The sequence below is a fragment of the Pseudophryne corroboree genome, chromosome 4 (genome assembly GCF_028390025.1).
Source record: "Pseudophryne corroboree isolate aPseCor3 chromosome 4, aPseCor3.hap2, whole genome shotgun sequence".
NCBI lineage: Eukaryota > Metazoa > Chordata > Amphibia > Anura > Myobatrachidae > Pseudophryne > Pseudophryne corroboree.
Window position 1 is genome coordinate 16140458 of NC_086447.1, and position 24669 is coordinate 16165126.

Consider the following 24669-nt stretch of genomic DNA (forward strand, 5'->3'; position numbering starts at 1 on the left):
CTTCAGGATCTCTGACACTTACATGAGCAGCAGAGTGGCGCAGCGGAAGCGTGCTGGGCCCATAACCCAGAGGTCGGTGGATCGAAACCATCCTTTGCTATGTGCACTTATTTTTTTGTTAATTAAATTCTTCCAAAACTGGAATTGATATTTTGACTCTTTTATTTTTACTTAAAGTACAATAACTTTTAACATTTTAATTTGTTTTAATAGTATATTGACAGCATTGTTTTCTTTCAGAAATCCACTTAATTTTCTTTACCCTATTACTGAAATGGTAATTGACAAAAACAAGCTACATTGTCACCAGAAGAGCAATGCAAAATGTACAATTGATATTTCAAAATCATCTTTCCAGCTTGAATTTCAATGATGCATTGGGGCAACGATTTTGTGAGAAACATCTTCACCCTTAAAGAAAGATTTTCTTAACTTCTTACCTGTGTGCTGATTAGATATCACCTGGTTTTCACATAAAACAGATTCCCACTTGAGAAAGCAGCAAGGATGCAGTGAGGTTTATGTTTCCTGGTGTCAACCTGTATTATTTCAGTGGACATTGTAATGAGGATGCATCTTGCTGCCTTTCCAATGAAGCAAGTTTTAATCAGTAATAGGTGAAAAACCATTCCTACAAAGGTGTTAATCAGAGACTTGGCTTTGTGGACACTTTTCAGAGAGCAAATGTGTTAGCATAAAAATAAAGCCATAAAATGGAGAGCTGATTAATCACTCAATTGGATTTCTCTGCCTGCATATTTTTTTTTCTCTGCAACCCCAATGCTAAATTGTGCTTCCTGTTTTTTATAAAATGACTTAATCAAATCTGACTCTGATTGCATCAGAGAAGGCCAGGTACCTTACACCATAAAAGGTGGTTTGAAATTTTGACTTGTCTACTTAAAGATCACCAAAATTTGATCACAAGGTCAATTACGTCCCCGGGTGGGATTGAACCACCAACCTTTCGGTTAACAGCCGAATGCGCTAACCGATTGCGCCAGAGACAGCTTGCAAAAGCATGTACTGACAAAGGCTAAAAAGCATTCATCTAGAAAGTTTCCTAGAAAAAGGTTAAAAAGGCAATAATCTGGAGAGTTTTGCAAGATTTTTCTTCCATTGACCAACGAAGAAACACATTGGTACTTTCACATGATGAGTGAGTTCTTCAGGATCTCTGACACCTACATGAGCAGCAGAGTGGCGCAGCGGAAGCGTGCTGGGCCCATAACCCAGAGGTCGGTGGATCGAAACCATCCTTTGCTATGTGCACTTATTTTTTTGTTAATTAAATTCTTCCAAAACTGGAATTGATATTTTGACTCTTTTATTTTTACTTAAAGTACAATAACTTTTAACATTTTAATTTGTTTTAATAGTATATTGACAGCATTGTTTTCTTTCAGAAATCCACTTAATTTTCTTTACCCTATTACTGAAATGGTAATTGACAAAAACAAGCTACATTGTCACCAGAAGAGCAATGCAAAATGTACAATTGATATTTCAAAATCATCTTTCCAGCTTGAATTTCAATGATGCATTGGGGCAACGATTTTGTGAGAAACATCTTCACCCTTAAAGAAAGATTTTCTTAACTTCTTACCTGTGTGCTGATTAGATATCACCTGGTTTTCACATTAAACAGATTCCCACATGAGAAAGCAGCAAGGATGCAGTGAGGTTTATGTTTCCTGGTGTCAACCTGCATTATTTCAGTGGACATTGTAATGAGGATGCATCTTGCTGCCTTTCCAATGAAGCAAGTTTTAATCAGTAATAGGTGAAAAACCATTCCTACAAAGGTGTTAATCAGAGACTTGGCTTTGTGGACACTTTTCAGAGAGCAAATGTGTTAGCATAAAAATAAAGCCATAAAATGGAGAGCTGATTAATCACTCAATTGGATTTCTCTGCCTGCATATTTTTTTTTCTCTGCAACCCCAATGCTAAATTGTGCTTCCTGTTTTTTATAAAATGACTTAATCAAATCTGACTCTGATTGCATCAGAGAAGGCCAGGTACCTTACACCATAAAAGGTGGTTTGAAATTTTGACTTGTCTACTTAAAGATCAGCAAAATTTGATCACAAGGTCAATTACGTCCCCGGGTGGGATTGAACCACCAACCTTTCAGTTAACAGCCGAATGCGCTAACCGATTGCGCCACAGAGACAGCTTGCAAAAGCATGTACTGACAAAGGCTAAAAAGCATTCATCTAGAAAGTTTCCTAGAAAAAGGTTAAAAAGGCAATAATCTGGAGATTTTTGCAAGATTTTTCTTCCATTGACCAACGAAGAAACACATTGGTACTTTCACATGATGAGTGAGTTCTTCAGGATCTCTGACACTTACATGAGCAGCAGAGTGGCGCAGCGGAAGCGTGCTGGGCCCATAACCCAGAGGTCGGTGGATCGAAACCATCCTTTGCTATGTGCACTTATTTTTTTGTTAATTAAATTCTTCCAAAACTGGAATTGATATTTTGACTCTTTTATTTTTACTTAAAGTACAATAACTTTTAACATTTTAATTTGTTTTAATAGTATATTGACAGCATTGTTTTCTTTCAGAAATCCACTTAATTTTCTTTACCCTATTACTGAAATGGTAATTGACAAAAACAAGCTACATTGTCACCAGAAGAGCAATGCAAAATGTACAATTGATATTTCAAAATCATCTTTCCAGCTTGAATTTCAATGATGCATTGGGGCAACGATTTTGTGAGAAACATCTTCACCTTTAAAGAAAGATTTTCTTAACTTCTTACCTGTGTGCTGATTAGATATCACCTGGTTTTCACATTAAACAGATTCCCACTTGAGAAAGCAGCAAGGATGCAGTGAGGTTTATGTTTCCTGGTGTCAACCTGTATTATTTCAGTGGACATTGTAATGAGGATGCATCTTGCTGCCTTTCCAATGAAGCAAGTTTTAATCTGTAATAGGTGAAAAACCATTCCTACAAAGGTGTTAATCAGAGACTTGGCTTTGTGGACACTTTTCAGAGAGCAAATGTGTTAGCATAAAAATAAAGCCATAAAATGGAGAGCTGATTAATCACTCAATTGGATTTCTCTGCCTGCATAATTTTTTTTCTCTGCAACCCCAATGCTAAATTGTGCTTCCTGTTTTTTATAAAATGACTTAATCAAATCTGACTCTGATTGCATCAGAGAAGGCCAGGTACCTTACACCATAAAAGGTGGTTTGAAATTTTGACTTGTCTACTTAAAGATCACCAAAATTTGATCACAAGGTCAATTACGTCCCCGGGTGGGATTGAACCACCAACCTTTCGGTTAACAGACGAATGCGCTAACCGATTGCGCCACAGAGACAGCTTGCAAAAGCATGTACTGACAAAGGCTAAAAAGCATTCATCTAGAAAGTTTCCTAGAAAAAGGTTAAAAAGGCAATAATCTGGAGAGTTTTGCAAGATTTTTCTTCCATTGACCAACGAAGAAACACATTGGTACTTTCACATGATGAGTGAGTTCTTCAGGATCTCTGATACTTACACGAGCAGCAGAGTGGCGCAGCGGAAGCGTGCTGGGCCCATAACCCTGAGGTCGGTGGATCAAAACCATCCTTTGCTATGTGCACTTATTTTTTTGTTAATTAAATTCTTCCAAAACTGGAATTGATATTTTGACTCTTTTATTTTTACTTAAAGTACAATAACTTTTAACATTTTAATTTGTTTTAATAGTATATTGACAGCATTGTTTTCTTTCAGAAATCCACTTAATTTTCTTTACCCTATTACTGAAATGGTAATTGACAAAAACAAGCTACATTGTCACCAGAAGAGCAATGCAAAATGTACAATTGATATTTCAAAATCATCTTTCCAGCTTGAATTTCAATGATGCATTGGGGCAACGATTTTGTGAGAAACATCTTCACCTTTAAAGAAAGATTTTCTTAACTTCTTACCTGTGTGCTGATTAGATATCACCTGGTTTTCACATTAAACAGATTCCCACTTGAGAAAGCAGCAAGGATGCAGTGAGGTTTATGTTTCCTGGTGTCAACCTGTATTATTTCAGTGGACATTGTAATGAGGATGCATCTTGCTGCCTTTCCAATGAAGCAAGTTTTAATCAGTAATAGGTGAAAAACCATTCCTACAAAGGTGTTAATCAGAGACTTGGCTTTGTGGACACTTTTCAGAGAGCAAATGTGTTAGCATAAAAATAAAGCCATAAAATGGAGAGCTGATTAATCACTCAATTGGATTTCTCTGCCTGCATAATTTTTTTTCTCTGCAACCCCATGCTAAATTGTGCTTCCTGTTTTTTATAAAATGACTTAATCAAATCTGACTCTGATTGCATCAGAGAAGGCCAGGTACCCTACACTATAAGAGGTGGTTTAAAATTTTGACTTGTCTACTTAAAGTTCAGCAAAATTTGATCACAAGGTCAATTACGTCCCTGGGTGGTATTGAACCACCAGCCTTTCGGTTAACAGCCGCATGCGCTAACCGATTGCACAACAGAGACAACTTGCAAAAGCATGTACTAATAATGGCTAAAAAGCATTCATCTAGAAAGTTTCCTAGAAAAAGGTTAAAAAGGCAATAATCTGGAGAGTTTTGCAAGATTTTTCTTACATTGACCAACGAAGAAACACATTGGTACTTTCACATGATGAGTGAGTACTTCAGGATCTCTGACACTTACATGAGCAGCAGAGTGGTGCAGCAGAAGCGTGCTGGGCCCATAACCCAGAGGTCGGTGGATCGAAACCATCCTCTGCTATGTGCACTTATTTTTTTGTTAATTAAATTCTTCCAAAACTGGAATTGATATTTTGACTCTTTTATTTTTACTTAAAGTACAATAACTTTTAACATTTTAATTTGTTTTAATAGTATATTGACAGCATTGTTTTCTTTCAGAAATCCACTTAATTTTCTTTACCCTATTACTGAAATGGTAATTGACAAAAACAAGCTACATTGTCACCAGAAGAGCAATGCAAAATGTACAATTGATATTTCAAAATCATCTTTCCAGCTTGAATTTCAATGATGCATTGGGGCAACGATTTTGTGAGAAACATCTTCACCTTTAAAGAAAGATTTTCTTAACTTCTTACCTGTGTGCTGAATAGATATCACCTGGTTTTCACATTAAACAGATTCCCACTTGAGAAAGCAGCAAGGATGCAGTGAGGTTTATGTTTCCTGGTGTCAACCTGTATTATTTCAGTGGACATTGTAATGAGGATGCATCTTGCTGCCTTTCCAATGAAGCAAGTTTTAATCAGTAATAGGTGAAAAACCATTCCTACAAAGGTGTTAATCAGAGACTTGGCTTTGTGGACACTTTTCAGAGAGCAAATGTGTTAGCATAAAAATAAATCCATAAAATGGAGAGCTGATTAATCACTCAATTGGATTTCTCTGCCTGCATAATTTTTTTTCTCTGCAACCCCATGCTAAATTGTGCTTCCTGTTTTTTATAAAATGACTTAATCAAATCTGACTCTGATTGCATCAGAGAAGGCCAGGTACCCTACACTATAAGAGGTGGTTTGAAATTTTGACTTGTCTACTTAAAGATCAGCAAAATTTGATCACAAGGTCAATTACGTCCCAGGGTGGTATTGAACCACCAGCCTTTCGGTTAACAGCCGCATGCGCTAACCGATTGCACCACAGAGACAACTTGCAAAAGCATGTACTAACAAAGGCTAAAAAGCATTCATCTAGAAAGTTTCCTAGAAAAAGGTTAAAAAGGCAATAATCTGGAGAGTTTTGCAAGATTTTTCTTCCATTGACCAACGAAGAAACACATTGGTACTTTCACATGATGAGTGAGTACTTCAGGATCTCTGACACTTACATGAGCAGCAGAGTGGTGCAGCGGAAGTGTGCTGGGCCCATAACCCAGAGGTCGGTGGATCGAAACCATCCTTTGCTATGTGCACTTATTTTTTTGTTAATTAAATTCTTCCAAAACTGGAATTGATATTTTGACTCTTTTATTTTTACTTAAAGTACAATAACTTTTAACATTTTAATTTGTTTTAATAGTATATTGACAGCATTGTTTTCTTTCAGAAATCCACTTAATTTTCTTTACCCTATTACTGAAATGGTAATTGACAAAAACAAGCTACATTGTCACCAGAAGAGCAATGCAAAATGTACAATTGATATTTCAAAATCATCTTTCCATCTTGAATTTCAATGATGCATTGGGGCAACGATTTTGTGAGAAACATCTTCACCTTTAAAGAAAGATTTTCTTAACTTCTTACCTGTGTGCTGATTAGATATCACCTGGTTTTCACATTAAACAGATTCCCACTTGAGAAAGCAGCAAGGATGCAGTGAGGTTTATGTTTCCTGGTGTCAACCTGTATTATTTCAGTGGACATTGTAATGAGGATGCATCTTGCTGCCTTTCCAATGAAGCAAGTTTTAATCAGTAATAGGTGAAAAACCATTCCTACAAAGGTGTTAATCAGAGACTTGGCTTTGTGGACACTTTTCAGAGAGCAAATGTGTTAGCATAAAAATAAAGCCATAAAATGGAGAGCTGATTAATCACTCAATTGGATTTCTCTGCCTGCATAATTTTTTTTCTCTGCAACCCCATGCTAAATTGTGCTTCCTGTTTTTTATAAAATGACTTAATCAAATCTGACTCTGATTGCATCAGAGAAGGCCAGGTACCCTACACTATAAGAGGTGGTTTGAAATTTTGACTTGTCTACTTAAAGATCACCAAAATTTGATCACAAGGTCAATTACGTCCCCGGGTGGGATTGAACCACCAACCTTTCGGTTAACAGCCGAATGCGCTAACCGATTGCGCCACAGAGACAGCTTGCAAAAGCATGTATTGACAAAGGCTAAAAAGCATTCATCTAGAAAGTTTCCTAGAAAAAGGTTAAAAAGGCAATAATCTGGAGAGTTTTGCAAGATTTTTCTTCCATTGACCAACGAAGAAACACATTGGTACTTTCACATGATGAGTGAGTACTTCAGGATCTCTGGCACTTACATGAGCAGCAGAGTGGCGCAGCGGAAGCGTGCTGGGCCCATAACCCTGAGGTCGGTGGATTGAAACCATCCTCTGCTATGTGCACTTATTTTTTTGTTAATTAAATTCTTCCAAACTGGAATTGATATTTTGACTCTTTTATTTTTACTTAAAGTACAATAACTTTTAACATTTTAATTTGTTTTAATAGTATATTGACAGCATTGTTTTCTTTCAGAAATCCACTTAATTTTCTTTACCCTATTACTGAAATGGTAATTGACAAAAACAAGCTACATTGTCACCAGAAGAGCAATGCAAAATGTACAATTGATATTTCAAAATCATCTTTCCATCTTGAATTTCAATGATGCATTGGGGCAACGATTTTGTGAGAAACATCTTCACCCTTAAAGAAAGATTTTCTTAACTTTTACCTGTGTGCTGATTAGATATCACCTGGTTTTCACATTAAACAGATTCCCACTTGAGAAAGCAGCAAGGATGCAGTGAGGTTTATGTTTCCTGGTGTCAACCTGTATTATTTCAGTGGACATTGTAATGAGGATGCATCTTGCTGCCTTTCCAATGAAGCAAGTTTTAATCAGTAATAGGTGAAAAACCATTCCTACAAAGGTGTTAATCAGAGACTTGGCTTTGTGGACACTTTTCAGAGAGCAAATGTGTTAGCATAAAAATAAAGCCATAAAATGGAGAGCTGATTAATCACTCAATTGGATTTCTCTGCCTGCATATTTTTTTTTCTCTGCAACCCCAATGCTAAATTGTGCTTCCTGTTTTTTATAAAATGACTTAATCAAATCTGACTCTGATTGCATCAGAGAAGGCCAGGTACCTTACACCATAAAAGGTGGTTTGAAATTTTGACTTAGTCAATTACGTCCCCGGGTGGGATTGAACCACCAACCTTTCGGTTAACAGCCGAATGCGCTAACCGATTGCGCCACAGAGACAACTTGCAAAAGCATGTACTGACAAAGGCTAAAAACCATTCATCTAGAAAGTTTCCTAGAAAAAGGTTAAAAAGGCAATAATCTGGAGAGTTTTGCAAGATTTTTCTTCCATTGACCAACGAAGAAACACATTGGTACTTTCACATGATGAGTGAGTTCTTCAGGATCTCTGACACTTACATGAGCAGCAGAGTGGCGCAGTGGAAGCGTGCTGGGCCCATAACCCAGAGGTCGGTGGATCGAAACCATCCTTTGCTATGTTAATTAAATTCTTCCAAAACTGGAATTGATATTTTGACTCTTTTATTTTTACTTAAAGTACAATAACTTTTAACATTTTAATTTGTTTTAATAGTATATTGACAGCATTGTTTTCTTTCAGAAATCCACTTAATTTTCTTTACCCTATTACTGAAATGGTAATTGACAAAAACAAGCTACATTGTCACCAGAAGAGCAATGCAAAATGTACAATTGATATTTCAAAATCATCTTTCCATCTTGAATTTCAATGATGCATTGGGGCAACGATTTTGTGAGAAACATCTTCACCCTTAAAGAAAGATTTTCTTAACTTTTACCTGTGTGCTGATTAGATATCACCTGGTTTTCACATTAAACAGATTCCCACTTGAGAAAGCAGCAAGGATGCAGTGAGGTTTATGTTTCCTGGTGTCAACCTGTATTATTTCAGTGGACATTGTAATGAGGATGCATCTTGCTGCCTTTCCAATGAAGCAAGTTTTAATCAGTAATAGGTGAAAAACCATTCCTACAAAGGTGTTAATCAGAGACTTGGCTTTGTGGACACTTTTCAGAGAGCAAATGTGTTAGCATAAAAATAAAGCCATAAAATGGAGAGCTGATTAATCACTCAATTGGATTTCTCTGCCTGCATAATTTTTTTTCTCTGCAACCCCATGCTAAATTGTGCTTCCTGTTTTTTATAAAATGACTTAATCAAATCTGACTCTGATTGCATCAGAGAAGGCCAGGTACCCTACACTATAAGAGGTGGTTTAAAATTTTGACTTGTCTACTTAAAGTTCAGCAAAATTTGATCACAAGGTCAATTACGTCCCTGGGTGGTATTGAACCACCAGCCTTTCGGTTAACAGCCGCATGCGCTAACCGATTGCACAACAGAGACAACTTGCAAAAGCATGTACTAATAATGGCTAAAAAGCATTCATCTAGAAAGTTTCCTAGAAAAAGGTTAAAAAGGCAATAATCTGGAGAGTTTTGCAAGATTTTTCTTACATTGACCAACGAAGAAACACATTGGTACTTTCACATGATGAGTGAGTACTTCAGGATCTCTGACACTTACATGAGCAGCAGAGTGGTGCAGCAGAAGCGTGCTGGGCCCATAACCCAGAGGTCGGTGGATCGAAACCATCCTCTGCTATGTGCACTTATTTTTTTGTTAATTAAATTCTTCCAAAACTGGAATTGATATTTTGACTCTTTTATTTTTACTTAAAGTACAATAACTTTTAACATTTTAATTTGTTTTAATAGTATATTGACAGCATTGTTTTCTTTCAGAAATCCACTTAATTTTCTTTACCCTATTACTGAAATGGTAATTGACAAAAACAAGCTACATTGTCACCAGAAGAGCAATGCAAAATGTACAATTGATATTTCAAAATCATCTTTCCAGCTTGAATTTCAATGATGCATTGGGGCAACGATTTTGTGAGAAACATCTTCACCTTTAAAGAAAGATTTTCTTAACTTCTTACCTGTGTGCTGAATAGATATCACCTGGTTTTCACATTAAACAGATTCCCACTTGAGAAAGCAGCAAGGATGCAGTGAGGTTTATGTTTCCTGGTGTCAACCTGTATTATTTCAGTGGACATTGTAATGAGGATGCATCTTGCTGCCTTTCCAATGAAGCAAGTTTTAATCAGTAATAGGTGAAAAACCATTCCTACAAAGGTGTTAATCAGAGACTTGGCTTTGTGGACACTTTTCAGAGAGCAAATGTGTTAGCATAAAAATAAATCCATAAAATGGAGAGCTGATTAATCACTCAATTGGATTTCTCTGCCTGCATAATTTTTTTTCTCTGCAACCCCATGCTAAATTGTGCTTCCTGTTTTTTATAAAATGACTTAATCAAATCTGACTCTGATTGCATCAGAGAAGGCCAGGTACCCTACACTATAAGAGGTGGTTTGAAATTTTGACTTGTCTACTTAAAGATCAGCAAAATTTGATCACAAGGTCAATTACGTCCCAGGGTGGTATTGAACCACCAGCCTTTCGGTTAACAGCCGCATGCGCTAACCGATTGCACCACAGAGACAACTTGCAAAAGCATGTACTAACAAAGGCTAAAAAGCATTCATCTAGAAAGTTTCCTAGAAAAAGGTTAAAAAGGCAATAATCTGGAGAGTTTTGCAAGATTTTTCTTCCATTGACCAACGAAGAAACACATTGGTACTTTCACATGATGAGTGAGTACTTCAGGATCTCTGACACTTACATGAGCAGCAGAGTGGTGCAGCGGAAGTGTGCTGGGCCCATAACCCAGAGGTCGGTGGATCGAAACCATCCTTTGCTATGTGCACTTATTTTTTTGTTAATTAAATTCTTCCAAAACTGGAATTGATATTTTGACTCTTTTATTTTTACTTAAAGTACAATAACTTTTAACATTTTAATTTGTTTTAATAGTATATTGACAGCATTGTTTTCTTTCAGAAATCCACTTAATTTTCTTTACCCTATTACTGAAATGGTAATTGACAAAAACAAGCTACATTGTCACCAGAAGAGCAATGCAAAATGTACAATTGATATTTCAAAATCATCTTTCCATCTTGAATTTCAATGATGCATTGGGGCAACGATTTTGTGAGAAACATCTTCACCTTTAAAGAAAGATTTTCTTAACTTCTTACCTGTGTGCTGATTAGATATCACCTGGTTTTCACATTAAACAGATTCCCACTTGAGAAAGCAGCAAGGATGCAGTGAGGTTTATGTTTCCTGGTGTCAACCTGTATTATTTCAGTGGACATTGTAATGAGGATGCATCTTGCTGCCTTTCCAATGAAGCAAGTTTTAATCAGTAATAGGTGAAAAACCATTCCTACAAAGGTGTTAATCAGAGACTTGGCTTTGTGGACACTTTTCAGAGAGCAAATGTGTTAGCATAAAAATAAAGCCATAAAATGGAGAGCTGATTAATCACTCAATTGGATTTCTCTGCCTGCATAATTTTTTTTCTCTGCAACCCCATGCTAAATTGTGCTTCCTGTTTTTTATAAAATGACTTAATCAAATCTGACTCTGATTGCATCAGAGAAGGCCAGGTACCCTACACTATAAGAGGTGGTTTGAAATTTTGACTTGTCTACTTAAAGATCACCAAAATTTGATCACAAGGTCAATTACGTCCCCGGGTGGGATTGAACCACCAACCTTTCGGTTAACAGCCGAATGCGCTAACCGATTGCGCCACAGAGACAGCTTGCAAAAGCATGTATTGACAAAGGCTAAAAAGCATTCATCTAGAAAGTTTCCTAGAAAAAGGTTAAAAAGGCAATAATCTGGAGAGTTTTGCAAGATTTTTCTTCCATTGACCAACGAAGAAACACATTGGTACTTTCACATGATGAGTGAGTACTTCAGGATCTCTGGCACTTACATAAGCAGCAGAGTGGCGCAGCGGAAGCGTGCTGGGCCCATAACCCTGAGGTCGGTGGATTGAAACCATCCTCTGCTATGTGCACTTATTTTTTTGTTAATTAAATTCTTCCAAACTGGAATTGATATTTTGACTCTTTTATTTTTACTTAAAGTACAATAACTTTTAACATTTTAATTTGTTTTAATAGTATATTGACAGCATTGTTTTCTTTCAGAAATCCACTTAATTTTCTTTACCCTATTACTGAAATGGTAATTGACAAAAACAAGCTACATTGTCACCAGAAGAGCAATGCAAAATGTACAATTGATATTTCAAAATCATCTTTCCATCTTGAATTTCAATGATGCATTGGGGCAACGATTTTGTGAGAAACATCTTCACCCTTAAAGAAAGATTTTCTTAACTTTTACCTGTGTGCTGATTAGATATCACCTGGTTTTCACATTAAACAGATTCCCACTTGAGAAAGCAGCAAGGATGCAGTGAGGTTTATGTTTCCTGGTGTCAACCTGTATTATTTCAGTGGACATTGTAATGAGGATGCATCTTGCTGCCTTTCCAATGAAGCAAGTTTTAATCAGTAATAGGTGAAAAACCATTCCTACAAAGGTGTTAATCAGAGACTTGGCTTTGTGGACACTTTTCAGAGAGCAAATGTGTTAGCATAAAAATAAAGCCATAAAATGGAGAGCTGATTAATCACTCAATTGGATTTCTCTGCCTGCATATTTTTTTTTCTCTGCAACCCCAATGCTAAATTGTGCTTCCTGTTTTTTATAAAATGACTTAATCAAATCTGACTCTGATTGCATCAGAGAAGGCCAGGTACCTTACACCATAAAAGGTGGTTTGAAATTTTGACTTAGTCAATTACGTCCCCGGGTGGGATTGAACCACCAACCTTTCGGTTAACAGCCGAATGCGCTAACCGATTGCGCCACAGAGACAACTTGCAAAAGCATGTACTGACAAAGGCTAAAAACCATTCATCTAGAAAGTTTCCTAGAAAAAGGTTAAAAAGGCAATAATCTGGAGAGTTTTGCAAGATTTTTCTTCCATTGACCAACGAAGAAACACATTGGTACTTTCACATGATGAGTGAGTTCTTCAGGATCTCTGACACTTACATGAGCAGCAGAGTGGCGCAGTGGAAGCGTGCTGGGCCCATAACCCAGAGGTCGGTGGATCGAAACCATCCTTTGCTATGTTAATTAAATTCTTCCAAAACTGGAATTGATATTTTGACTCTTTTATTTTTACTTAAAGTACAATAACTTTTAACATTTTAATTTGTTTTAATAGTATATTGACAGCATTGTTTTCTTTCAGAAATCCACTTAATTTTCTTTACCCTATTACTGAAATGGTAATTGACAAAAACAAGCTACATTGTCACCAGAAGAGCAATGCAAAATGTACAATTGATATTTCAAAATCATCTTTCCATCTTGAATTTCAATGATGCATTGGGGCAACGATTTTGTGAGAAACATCTTCACCCTTAAAGAAAGATTTTCTTAACTTTTACCTGTGTGCTGATTAGATATCACCTGGTTTTCACATTAAACAGATTCCCACTTGAGAAAGCAGCAAGGATGCAGTGAGGTTTATGTTTCCTGGTGTCAACCTGTATTATTTCAGTGGACATTGTAATGAGGATGCATCTTGCTGCCTTTCCAATGAAGCAAGTTTTAATCAGTAATAGGTGAAAAACCATTCCTACAAAGGTGTTAATCAGAGACTTGGCTTTGTGGACACTTTTCAGAGAGCAAATGTGTTAGCATAAAAATAAAGCCATAAAATGGAGAGCTGACTAATCACTCAATTGGATTTCTCTGCCTGCATAATTTTTTTTCTCTGCAACCCCATGCTAAATTGTGCTTCCTGTTTTTTATAAAATGACTTAATCAAATCTGACTCTGATTGCATCAGAGAAGGCCAGGTACCCTACACTATAAGAGGTGGTTTGAAATTTTGACTTGTCTACTTAAAGATCAGCAAATTTGATCACAAGGTCAATTACGTCCCAGGGTGGTATTGAACCACCAGCCTTTCAGTTAACAGCCGCATGCGCTAACCGATTGCACCACAGAGACAACTTGCAAAAGCATGTACTAACAAAGGCTAAAAAGCATTCATCTAGAAAGTTTCCTAGAAAAAGGTTAAAAAGGCAATAATCTGGAGAGTTTTGCAAGATTTTTCTTCCATTGACCAACGAAGAAACACATTGGTACTTTCACATGATGAGTGAGTACTTCAGGATCTCTGACACTTACACGAGCAGCAGAGTGGTGCAGCGGAAGCGTGCTGGGCCCATAACCCAGAGGTCGGTGGATCGAAACCATCCTGTGCTATGTGCACTTATTATTTTGTTAATTAAATTCTTCCAAAACTGGAATTGATATTTTGACTCTTTTATTTTTACTTAAAGTACAATAACTTTTAACATTTTAATTTGTTTTAATAGTATATTGACAGCATTGTTTTCTTTCAGAAATCCACTTAATTTTCTTTACCCTATTACTGAAATGGTAATTGACAAAAACAAGCTACATTGTCACCAGAAGAGCAATGCAAAATGTACAATTGATATTTCAAAATCATCTTTCCATCTTGAATTTCAATGATGCATTGGGGCAACGATTTTGTGAGAAACATCTTCACCCTTAAAGAAAGATTTTCTTAACTTCTTACCTGTGTGCTGATTAGATATCACCTGGTTTTCACATTAAACAGATTCCCACTTGAGAAAGCAGCAAGGATGCAGTGAGGTTTATGTTTCCTGGTGTCAACCTGTATTATTTCAGTGGACATTGTAATGAGGATGCATCTTGCTGCCTTTCCAATGAAGCAAGTTTTAATCAGTAATAGGTGAAAAACCATTCCTACAAAGGTGTTAATCAGAGACTTGGCTTTGTGGACAATTTTCAGAGAGCAAATGTGTTAGCATAAAAATAAAGCCATAAAATGGAGAGCTGATTAATCACTCAATTGGATTTCTCTGCCTGCATAATTTTTTTTCTCTGCAACCCCAATGCTAAATTGTGCTTCCTGTTTTTTATAAAATGACTTAATCAAATCTGACTCTGATTGCATCAGAGAAGGCCAGGTACCCTACACTATAAGAGGTGGTTTGAAATTTTGACTTGTCTACTTAAAGATCACCAAAATTTGATCATAAGGTCAATCACGTCCCCGGGTGGGATTGAACCACCAGCCTTTCGGTTAACAGCCGAATGCGCTAACCGATTGCGCCACAGAGACAACTTGCAAAAGCATGTACTGACAAAGGCTAAAAACCATTCATCTAGAAAGTTTCCTAGAAAAAGGTTAAAAAGGCAATAATCTGGAGAGTTTTGCAAGATTTTTCTTCCATTGACCAACGAAGAAACACATTGGTACTTTCACATGATGAGTGAGTACTTCAGGATCTCTGACACTTACATGAGCAGCAGAGTGGCGCAGCGGAAGTGTGCTGGGCCCATAACCCAAAGGTCGGTGGATCGAAACCATCCTTTGCTATGTGCACTTATTTTTTTGTTAATTAAATTCTTCCAAAACTGGAATTGATATTTTGACTCTTTTATTTTTACTTAAAGTCCAATAACTTTTAACATTTTAATTTGTTTTAATAGTATATTGACAGCATTGTTTTCTTTCAGAAATCCACTTAATTTTCTTTACCCTATTACTGAAATGGTAATTGACAAAAACAAGCTACATTGTCACCAGAAGAGCAATGCAAAATGTACAATTGATATTTCAAAATCATCTTTCCATCTTGAATTTCAATGATGCATTGGGGCAACGATTTTGTGAGAAACATCTTCACCCTTAAAGAAAGATTTTCTTAACTTCTTACCTGTGTGCTGATTAGATATCACCTGGTTTTCACATTAAACAGATTCCCACTTGAGAAAGCAGCAAGGATGCAGTGAGGTTTATGTTTCCTGGTGTCAACCTGTATTATTTCAGTGGACATTGTAATGAGGATGCATCTTGCTGCCTTTCCAATGAAGCAAGTTTTAATCAGTAATAGGTGAAAAACCATTCCTACAAAGGTGTTAATCAGAGACTTGGCTTTGTGGACACTTTTCAGAGAGCAAATGTGTTAGCATAAAAATAAAGCCATAAAATGGAGAGCTGATTAATCACTCAATTGGATTTCTCTGCCTGCATAATTTTTTTTCTCTGCAACCCCATGCTAAATTGTGCTTCCTGTTTTTTATAAAATGACTTAATCAAATCTGACTCTGATTGCATCAGAGAAGGCCAGGTACCCTACACTATAAGAGGTGGTTTGAAATTTTGACTTGTCTACTTAAAGATCACCAAAATTTGATCACAAGGTCAATTACGTCCCCGGGTGGGATTGAACCACCAACCTTTCGGTTAACAGCCGAATGCGCTAACCGATTGCGCCACAGAGACAGCTTGCAAAAGCATGTATTGACAAAGGCTAAAAAGCATTCATCTAGAAAGTTTCCTAGAAAAAGGTTAAAAAGGCAATAATCTGGAGAGTTTTGCAAGATTTTTCTTCCATTGACCAACGAAGAAACACATTGGTACTTTCACATGATGAGTGAGTACTTCAGGATCTCTGGCACTTACATGAGCAGCAGAGTGGCGCAGCGGAAGCGTGCTGGGCCCATAACTCTGAGGTCGGTGGATCGAAACCATCCTCTGCTATGTGCACTTATTTTTTTGTTAATTAAATTCTTCCAAACTGGAATTGATATTTTGACTCTTTTATTTTTACTTAAAGTACAATAACTTTTAACATTTTAATTTGTTTTAATAGTATATTGACAGCATTGTTTTCTTTCAGAAATCCACTTAATTTTCTTTACCCTATTACTGAAATGGTAATTGACAAAAACAAGCTACATTGTCACCAGAAGAGCAATGCAAAATGTACAATTGATATTTCAAAATCATCTTTCCATCTTGAATTTCAATGATGCATTGGGGCAACGATTTTGTGAGAAACATCTTCACCCTTAAAGAAAGATTTTCTTAACTTCTTACCTGTGTGCTGATTAGATATCACCTGGTTTTCACATTAAACAGATTCCCACTTGAGAAAGCAGCAAGGATGCAGTGAGGTTTATGTTTCCTGGTGTCAACCTGTATTATTTCAGTGGACATTGTAATGAGGATGCATCTTGCTGCCTTTCCAATGAAGCAAGTTTTAATCAGTAATAGGTGAAAAACCATTCCTACAAAGGAGTTAATCAGAGACTTGGCTTTGTGGACACTTTTCAGAGAGCAAATGTGTTAGCATAAAAATAAAGCCATAAAATGGAGAGCTGATTAATCACTCAATTGGATTTCTCTGCCTGCATAATTTTTTTTCTCTGCAACCCCATGCTAAATTGTGCTTCCTGTTTTTTATAAAATGACTTAATCAAATCTGACTCTGATTGCATCAGAGAAGGCCAGGTACCCTACACTATAAGAGGTGGTTTGAAATTTTGACTTGTCTACTTAAAGATCACCAAAATTTGATCACAAGGTCAATTACGTCCCCGGGTGGGATTGAACCACCAACCTTTCGGTTAACAGCCGAATGCGCTAACCGATTGCGCCACAGAGACAGCTTGCAAAAGCATGTATTGACAAAGGCTAAAAAGCATTCATCTAGAAAGTTTCCTAGAAAAAGGTTAAAAAGGCAATAATCTGGAGAGTTTTGCAAGATTTTTCTTCCATTGACCAACGAAGAAACACATTGGTACTTTCACATGATGAGTGAGTACTTCAGGATCTCTGGCACTTACATGAGCAGCAGAGTGGCGCAGCGGAAGCGTGCTGGGCCCATAACCCTGAGGTCGGTGGATCGAAACCATCCTCTGCTATGTGCACTTATTTTTTTGTTAATTAAATTCTTCCAAACTGGAATTGATATTTTGACTCTTTTATTTTTACTTAAAGTACAATAACTTTTAACATTTTAATTTGTTTTAATAGTATATTGACAGCATTGTTTTCTTTCAGAAATCCACTTAATTTTCTTTACCCTATTACTGAAATGGTAATTGACAAAAACAAGCTACATTGTCACCAGAAGAGCAATGCAAAATGTACAATTGATATTTCAAAATCATCTTTCCATCTTGAATTTCAATGATGCATTGGGGCAACGATTTTGTGAGAAACATCTTCACCCTTAAAGAAAGATTTTCTTAACTTTTACCTGTGTGCTGATTAGATATCACCTGGTTTTCACATTAAACAGATTCCCACTTGAGAAAGCAGCAAGGATGCAGTGAGGTTTATGTTTCCTGGTGTCAACCTGTATTATTTCAGTGGACATTGTAATGAGGATGCATCTTGCTGCCTTTCCAATGAAGCAAGTTTTAATCAGTAATAGGCGAAAAACCATTCCTACAAAGGTGTTAATCAGAGACTTGGCTTTGTGGACACTTTTCAGAGAGCAAATGTGTTAGCATAAAAATAAAGCCATAAAATGGAGAGCTGATTAATCACTCAATATGGATTTCTCTGCCTGCATATTTTTTTTTCTCTGCAACCCCAATGCTAAATTGTGCTTCCTGTTTTTTATAAAATGACTTAATCAAATCTGACTCTGATTGCATCAGAGAAGGCCAGGTACCTTACACCATAAAAGGTGGTTTGAAATTTTGACTTAGTCAATTACGTCCCCGGGTAGGATTGAACCACCAACCTTTCGGTTAACAGCCGAATGCGCTAACCGATTGCGCCACAGAGACAGCTTGCGAAAGCATGTACTGACAAAGGCTAAAAAGCATTCATCTAGAAAGTTTCCTAGAAAAAGGTTAAAAAGGCAATAATCTGGAGAGTTTTGCAAGATTTTTCTTCCATTGACCAACGAAGAAACACATTGGTACTTTCACATGATGAGTGAGTTCTTCAGGATCTCTGACACTTACATGAGCAGCAGAGTGGCGCAGTGGAAGCGTGCTGGGCCCATAACCCAGAGGTCGGTGGATCGAAACCATCCTTTGCTATGTTAATTAAATTCTTCCAAAACTGGAATTGATATTTTGACTCTTTTATTTTTACTTAAAGTACAATAACTTTTAACATTTTAATTTGTTTTAATAGTATATTGACAGCATTGTTTTCTTTCAGAAATCCACTTAATTTTCTTTACCCTATTACTGAAATGGTAATTGACAAAAACAAGCTACATTGTCACCAGAAGAGCAATGCAAAATGTACAATTGATATTTCAAAATCATCTTTCCATCTTGAATTTCAATGATGCATTGGGGCAACGATTTTGTGAGAAACATCTTCACCCTTAAAGAAAGATTTTCTTAACTTTTACCTGTGTGCTGATTAGATATCACCTGGTTTTCACATTAAACAGATTCCCACTTGAGAAAGCAGCAAGGATGCAGTGAGGTTTATGTTTCCTGGTGTCAACCTGTATTATTTCAGTGGACATTGTAATGAGGATGCATCTTGCTGCCTTTCCAATGAAGCAAGTTTTAATCAGTAATAGGTGAAAAACCATTCCTACAAAGGTGTTAATCAGAGACTTGGCTTTGTGGACACTTTTCAGAGAGCAAATGTGTTAGCATAAAAATAAAGCCATAAAATGGAGAGCTGACTAATCACTCAATTGGATTTCTCTGCCTGCATAATTTTTTTTCTCTGCAACCCCATGCTAAATTGTGCTTCCTGTTTTTTATAAAATGACTTAATCAAATCTGACTCTGATTGCATCAGAGAAGGCCAGGTACCCTACACTATAAGAGGTGGTTTGAAATTTTGACTTGTCTACTTAAAGATCAGCAAAATTTGATCACAAGGTCAATTATGTCACTGGGTGGTATTGAACCACCAGCCTTTCGGTTAACAGCCGAATGCGCTAACCGATTGCGCCACAGAGACAGCTTGCAAAAGCATGTACTGACAAAGGCTAAAAAGCATTCATCTAGAAAGTTTCCTAGAAAAAGGTTAAAAAGGCAATAATCTGGAGAGTTTTGCAAGATTTTTCTTCCATTGACCAACGAAGAAACACATTGGTACTTTCACATGATGAGTGAGTACTTCAGGATCTCTGGCACTTACATGAGCAGCAGAGTGGCGCAGCGGAAGCGTGCTGGGCCCATAACCCAGAGGTCGGTGGATCGAAACCATTCTCTGTTATGTGCACTTATTTTTTTGTTAATTAAATTCTTCCAAACTGGAATTGATATTTTGACTCTTTTATTTTTACTTAAAGTACAATAACTTTTAACATTTTAATTTGTTTTAATAGTATATTGACAGCATTGTTTTCTTTCAGAAATCCACTTAATTTTCTTTACCCTATTACTGAAATGGTAATTGACAAAAACAAGCTACATTGTCACCAGAAGAGCAATGCAAAATGTACAATTGATATTTCAAAATCATCTTTCCATCTTGAATTTCAATGATGCATTGGGGCAACGATTTTGTGAGAAACATCTTCACCCTTAAAGAAAGATTTTCTTAACTTCTTACCTGTGTGCTGATTAGATATCACCTGGTTTTCACATTAAACAGATTCCCACTTGAGAAAGCAGCAAGGATGCAGTGAGGTTTATGTTTCCTGGTGTCAACCTGTATTATTTCAGTGGACATTGTAATGAGGATGCATCTTGCTGCCTTTCCAATGAAGCAAGTTTTAATCAGTAATAGGTGAAAAACCATTCCTACAAAGGTGTTAATCAGAGACTTGGCTTTGTGGACACTTTTCAGAGAGCAAATGTGTTAGCATAAAAATAAAGCCATAAAATGGAGAGCTGATTAATCACTCAATTGGATTTCTCTGCCTGCATAATTTTTTTTCTCTGCAACCCCATGCTAAATTGTGCTTCCTGTTTTTTATAAAATGACTTAATCAAATCTGACTCTGATTGCATCAGAGAAGGCCAGGTACCCTACACTATAAGAGGTGGTTTGAAATTTTGACTTGTCTACTTAAAGATCACCAAAATTTCATCACAAGGTCAATTACGTCCCCGGGTGGGATTGAACCACCAACCTTTCGGTTAACAGCCGAATGCGCTAACCGATTGCGCCACAGAGACAGCTTGCAAAAGCATGTATTGACAAAGGCTAAAAAGCATTCATCTAGAAAGTTTCCTAGAAAAAGGTTAAAAAGGCAATAATCTGGAGAGTTTTGCAAGATTTTTCTTCCATTGACCAACGAAGAAACACATTGGTACTTTCACATGATGAGTGAGTACTTCAGGATCTCTGTCACTTACATGAGCAGCAGAGTGGCGCAGCGGAAGCGTGCTGGGCCCATAACCCAGAGGTCGGTGGATCGAAACCATCCTCTGCTATGTGCACTTATTTTTTTGTTAATTAAATTCTTCCAAACTGGAATTGATATTTTGACTCTTTTATTTTTACTTAAAGTACAATAACTTTTAACATTTTAATTTGTTTTAATAGTATATTGACAGCATTGTTTTCTTTCAGAAATCCACTTAATTTTCTTTACCCTATTACTGAAATGGTAATTGACAAAAACAAGCTACATTGTCACCAGAAGAGCAATGCAAAATGTACAATTGATATTTCAAAATCATCTTTCCATCTTGAATTTCAATGATGCATTGGGGCAACGATTTTGTGAGAAACATCTTCACCCTTAAAGAAAGATTTTCTTAACTTTTACCTGTGTGCTGATTAGATATCACCTGGTTTTCACATTAAACAGATTCCCACTTGAGAAAGCAGCAAGGATGCAGTGAGGTTTATGTTTCCTGGTGTCAACCTGTATTATTTCAGTGGACATTGTAATGAGGATGCATCTTGCTGCCTTTCCAATGAAGCAAGTTTTAATCAGTAATAGGTGAAAAACCATTCCTACAAAGGTGTTAATCAGAGACTTGGCTTTGTGGACACTTTTCAGAGAGCAAATGTGTTAGCATAAAAATAAAGCCATAAAATGGAGAGCTGATTAATCACTCAATTGGATTTCTCTGCCTGCATATTTTTTTTTCTCTGCAACCCCAATGCTAAATTGTGCTTCCTGTTTTTTATAAAATGACTTAATCAAATCTGACTCTGATTGCATCAGAGAAGGCCAGGTACCTTACACCATAAAAGGTGGTTTGAAATTTTGACTTAGTCAATTACGTCCCCGGGTGGGATTGAACCACCAACCTTTCGGTTAACAGCCGAATGCGCTAACCGATTGCGCCACAGAGACAGCTTGCGAAAGCTTGTACTGACAAAGGCTAAAAAGCATTCATCTAGAAAGTTTCCTAGAAAAAGGTTAAAAAGGCAATAATCTGGAGAGTTTTGCAAGATTTTTCTTCCATTGACCAACGAAGAAACACATTGGTACTTTCACATGATGAGTGAGTTCTTCAGGATCTCTGACACTTACATGAGCAGCAGAGTGGCGCAGTGGAAGCGTGCTGGGCCCATAACCCAGAGGTCGGTGGATCGAAACCATCCTTTGCTATGTTAATTAAATTCTTCCAAAACTGGAATTGATATTTTGACTCTTTTATTTTTACTTAAAGTACAATAACTTTTAACATTTTAATTTGTTTTAATAGTATATTGACAGCATTGTTTTCTTTCAGAAATCCACTTAATTTTCTTTACCCTACTACTGAAATGGTAATTGACAAAAACAAGCTACATTGTCACCAGAAGAGCAATGCAAAATGTACAATTGATATTTCAAAATCATCTTTCCATCTTGAATTTCAATGATGCATTGGGGCAACGATTTTGTGAGAAACATCTTCACCCTTAAAGAAAGATTTTCTTAACTTTTACCTGTGTGCTGATTAGATATCACCTGGTTTTCACATTAAACAGATTCCCACTTGAGAAAGCAGCAAGGATGCAGTGAGGTTTATGTTTCCTGGTGTCAACCTGTATTATTTCAGTGGACATTGTAATGAGGATGCATCTTGCTGCCTTTCCAATGAAGCAAGTTTTAATCAGTAATAGGTGAAAAACCATTCCTACAAAGGTGTTAATCAGAGACTTGGCTTTGTGGACACTTTTCAGAGAGCAAATGTGTTAGCATAAAAATAAAGCCATAAAATGGAGAGCTGACTAATCACTCAATTGGATTTCTCTGCCTGCATAATTTTTTTTCTCTGCAACCCCATGCTAAATTGTGCTTCCTGTTTTTTATAAAATGACTTAATCAAATCTGACTCTGATTGCATCAGAGAAGGCCAGGTACCCTACACTATAAGAGGTGGTTTGAAATTTTGACTTGTCTACTTAAAGATCAGCAAAATTTGATCACAAGGTCAATTATGTCACTGGGTGGTATTGAACCACCAGCCTTTCGGTTAACAGCCGAATGCGCTAACCGATTGCGCCACAGAGACAGCTTGCAAAAGCATGTACTGACAAAGGCTAAAAAGCATTCATCTAGAAAGTTTCCTAGAAAAAGGTTAAAAAGGCAATAATCTGGAGAGTTTTGCAAGATTTTTCTTCCATTGACCAACGAAGAAACACATTGGTACTTTCACATGATGAGTGAGTACTTCAGGATCTCTGGCACTTACATGAGCAGCAGAGTGGCGCAGCGGAAGCGTGCTGGGCCCATAACCCAGAGGTCGGTGGATCGAAACCATCCTCTGCTATGTGCACTTATTTTTTTGTTAATTAAATTCTTCCAAACTGGAATTGATATTTTGACTCTTTTATTTTTACTTAAAGTACAATAACTTTTAACATTTTAATTTGTTTTAATAGTATATTGACAGCATTGTTTTCTTTCAGAAATCCACTTAATTTTCTTTACCCTATTACTGAAATGGTAATTGACAAAAACAAGCTACATTGTCACCAGAAGAGCAATGCAAAATGTACAATTGATATTTCAAAATCATCTTTCCATCTTGAATTTCAATGATGCATTGGGGCAACGATTTTGTGAGAAACATCTTCACCCTTAAAGAAAGATTTTCTTAACTTTTACCTGTGTGCTGATTAGATATCACCTGGTTTTCACATTAAACAGATTCCCACTTGAGAAAGCAGCAAGGATGCAGTGAGGTTTATGTTTCCTGGTGTCAACCTGTATTATTTCAGTGGACATTGTAATGAGGATGCATCTTGCTGCCTTTCCAATGAAGCAAGTTTTAATCAGTAATAGGTGAAAAACCATTCCTACAAAGGTGTTAATCAGAGACTTGGCTTTGTGGACACTTTTCAGAGAGCAAATGTGTTAGCATAAAAATAAAGCCATAAAATGGAGAGCTGATTAATCACTCAATTGGATTTCTCTGCCTGCATATTTTTTTTTCTCTGCAACCCCAATGCTAAATTGTGCTTCCTGTTTTTTATAAAATGACTTAATCAAATCTGACTCTGATTGCATCAGAGAAGGCCAGGTACCTTACACCATAAAAGGTGGTTTGAAATTTTGACTTAGTCAATTACGTCCCCGGGTGGGATTGAACCACCAACCTTTCGGTTAACAGCCGAATGCGCTAACCGATTGCGCCACAGAGACAGCTTGCGAAAGCATGTACTGACAAAGGCTAAAAAGCATTCATCTAGAAAGTTTCCTAGAAAAAGGTTAAAAAGGCAATAATCTGGAGAGTTTTGCAAGATTTTTCTTCCATTGACCAACGAAGAAACACATTGGTACTTTCACATGATGAGTGAGTTCTTCAGGATCTCTGACACTTACATGAGCAGCAGAGTGGCGCAGTGGAAGCGTGCTGGGCCCATAACCCAGAGGTCGGTGGATCGAAACCATCCTTTGCTATGTTAATTAAGTTCTTCCAAAACTGGAATTGATATTTTGACTCTTTTATTTTTACTTAAAGTACAATAACTTTTAACATTTTAATTTGTTTTAATAGTATATTGACAGCATTGTTTTCTTTCAGAAATCCACTTAATTTTCTTTACCCTATTACTGAAATGGTAATTGACAAAAACAAGCTACATTGTCACCAGAAGAGCAATGCAAAATGTACAATTGATATTTCAAAATCATCTTTCCATCTTGAATTTCAATGATGCATTGGGGCAACGATTTTGTGAGAAACATCTTCACCCTTAA

At 36.7% G+C, this 24669-nt stretch overlaps 21 non-coding genes across 21 annotated transcripts; 7 read left to right on the forward strand and 14 right to left on the reverse strand.

The window, feature by feature from the left end:
- Positions 1-2102: 2102 nt before the first annotated feature.
- Positions 2103-2176, reverse strand: TRNAN-GUU (transfer RNA asparagine (anticodon GUU)). The gene has a single exon. It is a non-coding gene; the product is annotated as a tRNA-Asn (tRNA).
- Positions 2177-6771: 4595 nt separating this feature from the next.
- Positions 6772-6845, reverse strand: TRNAN-GUU (transfer RNA asparagine (anticodon GUU)). The gene has a single exon. It is a non-coding gene; the product is annotated as a tRNA-Asn (tRNA).
- A 1059-nt stretch (positions 6846-7904) lies between these two features.
- Positions 7905-7978, reverse strand: TRNAN-GUU (transfer RNA asparagine (anticodon GUU)). Its single transcript has one exon. It is a non-coding gene; the product is annotated as a tRNA-Asn (tRNA).
- A 186-nt stretch (positions 7979-8164) lies between these two features.
- On the forward strand, positions 8165-8236 carry TRNAM-CAU (transfer RNA methionine (anticodon CAU)). The gene has a single exon. It is a non-coding gene; the product is annotated as a tRNA-Met (tRNA).
- Positions 8237-11388: 3152 nt separating this feature from the next.
- TRNAN-GUU (transfer RNA asparagine (anticodon GUU)) lies at positions 11389-11462 on the reverse strand. Its single transcript has one exon. It is a non-coding gene; the product is annotated as a tRNA-Asn (tRNA).
- Positions 11463-12521: 1059 nt separating this feature from the next.
- On the reverse strand, positions 12522-12595 carry TRNAN-GUU (transfer RNA asparagine (anticodon GUU)). Its single transcript has one exon. It is a non-coding gene; the product is annotated as a tRNA-Asn (tRNA).
- A 186-nt stretch (positions 12596-12781) lies between these two features.
- Positions 12782-12853, forward strand: TRNAM-CAU (transfer RNA methionine (anticodon CAU)). The gene has a single exon. It is a non-coding gene; the product is annotated as a tRNA-Met (tRNA).
- A 1985-nt stretch (positions 12854-14838) lies between these two features.
- Positions 14839-14912, reverse strand: TRNAN-GUU (transfer RNA asparagine (anticodon GUU)). The gene has a single exon. It is a non-coding gene; the product is annotated as a tRNA-Asn (tRNA).
- A 1093-nt stretch (positions 14913-16005) lies between these two features.
- Positions 16006-16079, reverse strand: TRNAN-GUU (transfer RNA asparagine (anticodon GUU)). Its single transcript has one exon. It is a non-coding gene; the product is annotated as a tRNA-Asn (tRNA).
- A 1092-nt stretch (positions 16080-17171) lies between these two features.
- TRNAN-GUU (transfer RNA asparagine (anticodon GUU)) lies at positions 17172-17245 on the reverse strand. Its single transcript has one exon. It is a non-coding gene; the product is annotated as a tRNA-Asn (tRNA).
- Positions 17246-18305: 1060 nt separating this feature from the next.
- TRNAN-GUU (transfer RNA asparagine (anticodon GUU)) lies at positions 18306-18379 on the reverse strand. Its single transcript has one exon. It is a non-coding gene; the product is annotated as a tRNA-Asn (tRNA).
- A 186-nt stretch (positions 18380-18565) lies between these two features.
- Positions 18566-18637, forward strand: TRNAM-CAU (transfer RNA methionine (anticodon CAU)). The gene has a single exon. It is a non-coding gene; the product is annotated as a tRNA-Met (tRNA).
- An 818-nt stretch (positions 18638-19455) lies between these two features.
- On the reverse strand, positions 19456-19529 carry TRNAN-GUU (transfer RNA asparagine (anticodon GUU)). Its single transcript has one exon. It is a non-coding gene; the product is annotated as a tRNA-Asn (tRNA).
- Positions 19530-20621: 1092 nt separating this feature from the next.
- TRNAN-GUU (transfer RNA asparagine (anticodon GUU)) lies at positions 20622-20695 on the reverse strand. The gene has a single exon. It is a non-coding gene; the product is annotated as a tRNA-Asn (tRNA).
- Positions 20696-20881: 186 nt separating this feature from the next.
- On the forward strand, positions 20882-20953 carry TRNAM-CAU (transfer RNA methionine (anticodon CAU)). Its single transcript has one exon. It is a non-coding gene; the product is annotated as a tRNA-Met (tRNA).
- An 801-nt stretch (positions 20954-21754) lies between these two features.
- Positions 21755-21828, reverse strand: TRNAN-GUU (transfer RNA asparagine (anticodon GUU)). Its single transcript has one exon. It is a non-coding gene; the product is annotated as a tRNA-Asn (tRNA).
- A 186-nt stretch (positions 21829-22014) lies between these two features.
- TRNAM-CAU (transfer RNA methionine (anticodon CAU)) lies at positions 22015-22086 on the forward strand. Its single transcript has one exon. It is a non-coding gene; the product is annotated as a tRNA-Met (tRNA).
- An 818-nt stretch (positions 22087-22904) lies between these two features.
- Positions 22905-22978, reverse strand: TRNAN-GUU (transfer RNA asparagine (anticodon GUU)). Its single transcript has one exon. It is a non-coding gene; the product is annotated as a tRNA-Asn (tRNA).
- Positions 22979-23164: 186 nt separating this feature from the next.
- On the forward strand, positions 23165-23236 carry TRNAM-CAU (transfer RNA methionine (anticodon CAU)). Its single transcript has one exon. It is a non-coding gene; the product is annotated as a tRNA-Met (tRNA).
- An 801-nt stretch (positions 23237-24037) lies between these two features.
- On the reverse strand, positions 24038-24111 carry TRNAN-GUU (transfer RNA asparagine (anticodon GUU)). The gene has a single exon. It is a non-coding gene; the product is annotated as a tRNA-Asn (tRNA).
- A 186-nt stretch (positions 24112-24297) lies between these two features.
- On the forward strand, positions 24298-24369 carry TRNAM-CAU (transfer RNA methionine (anticodon CAU)). The gene has a single exon. It is a non-coding gene; the product is annotated as a tRNA-Met (tRNA).
- Positions 24370-24669: the final 300 nt, after the last annotated feature.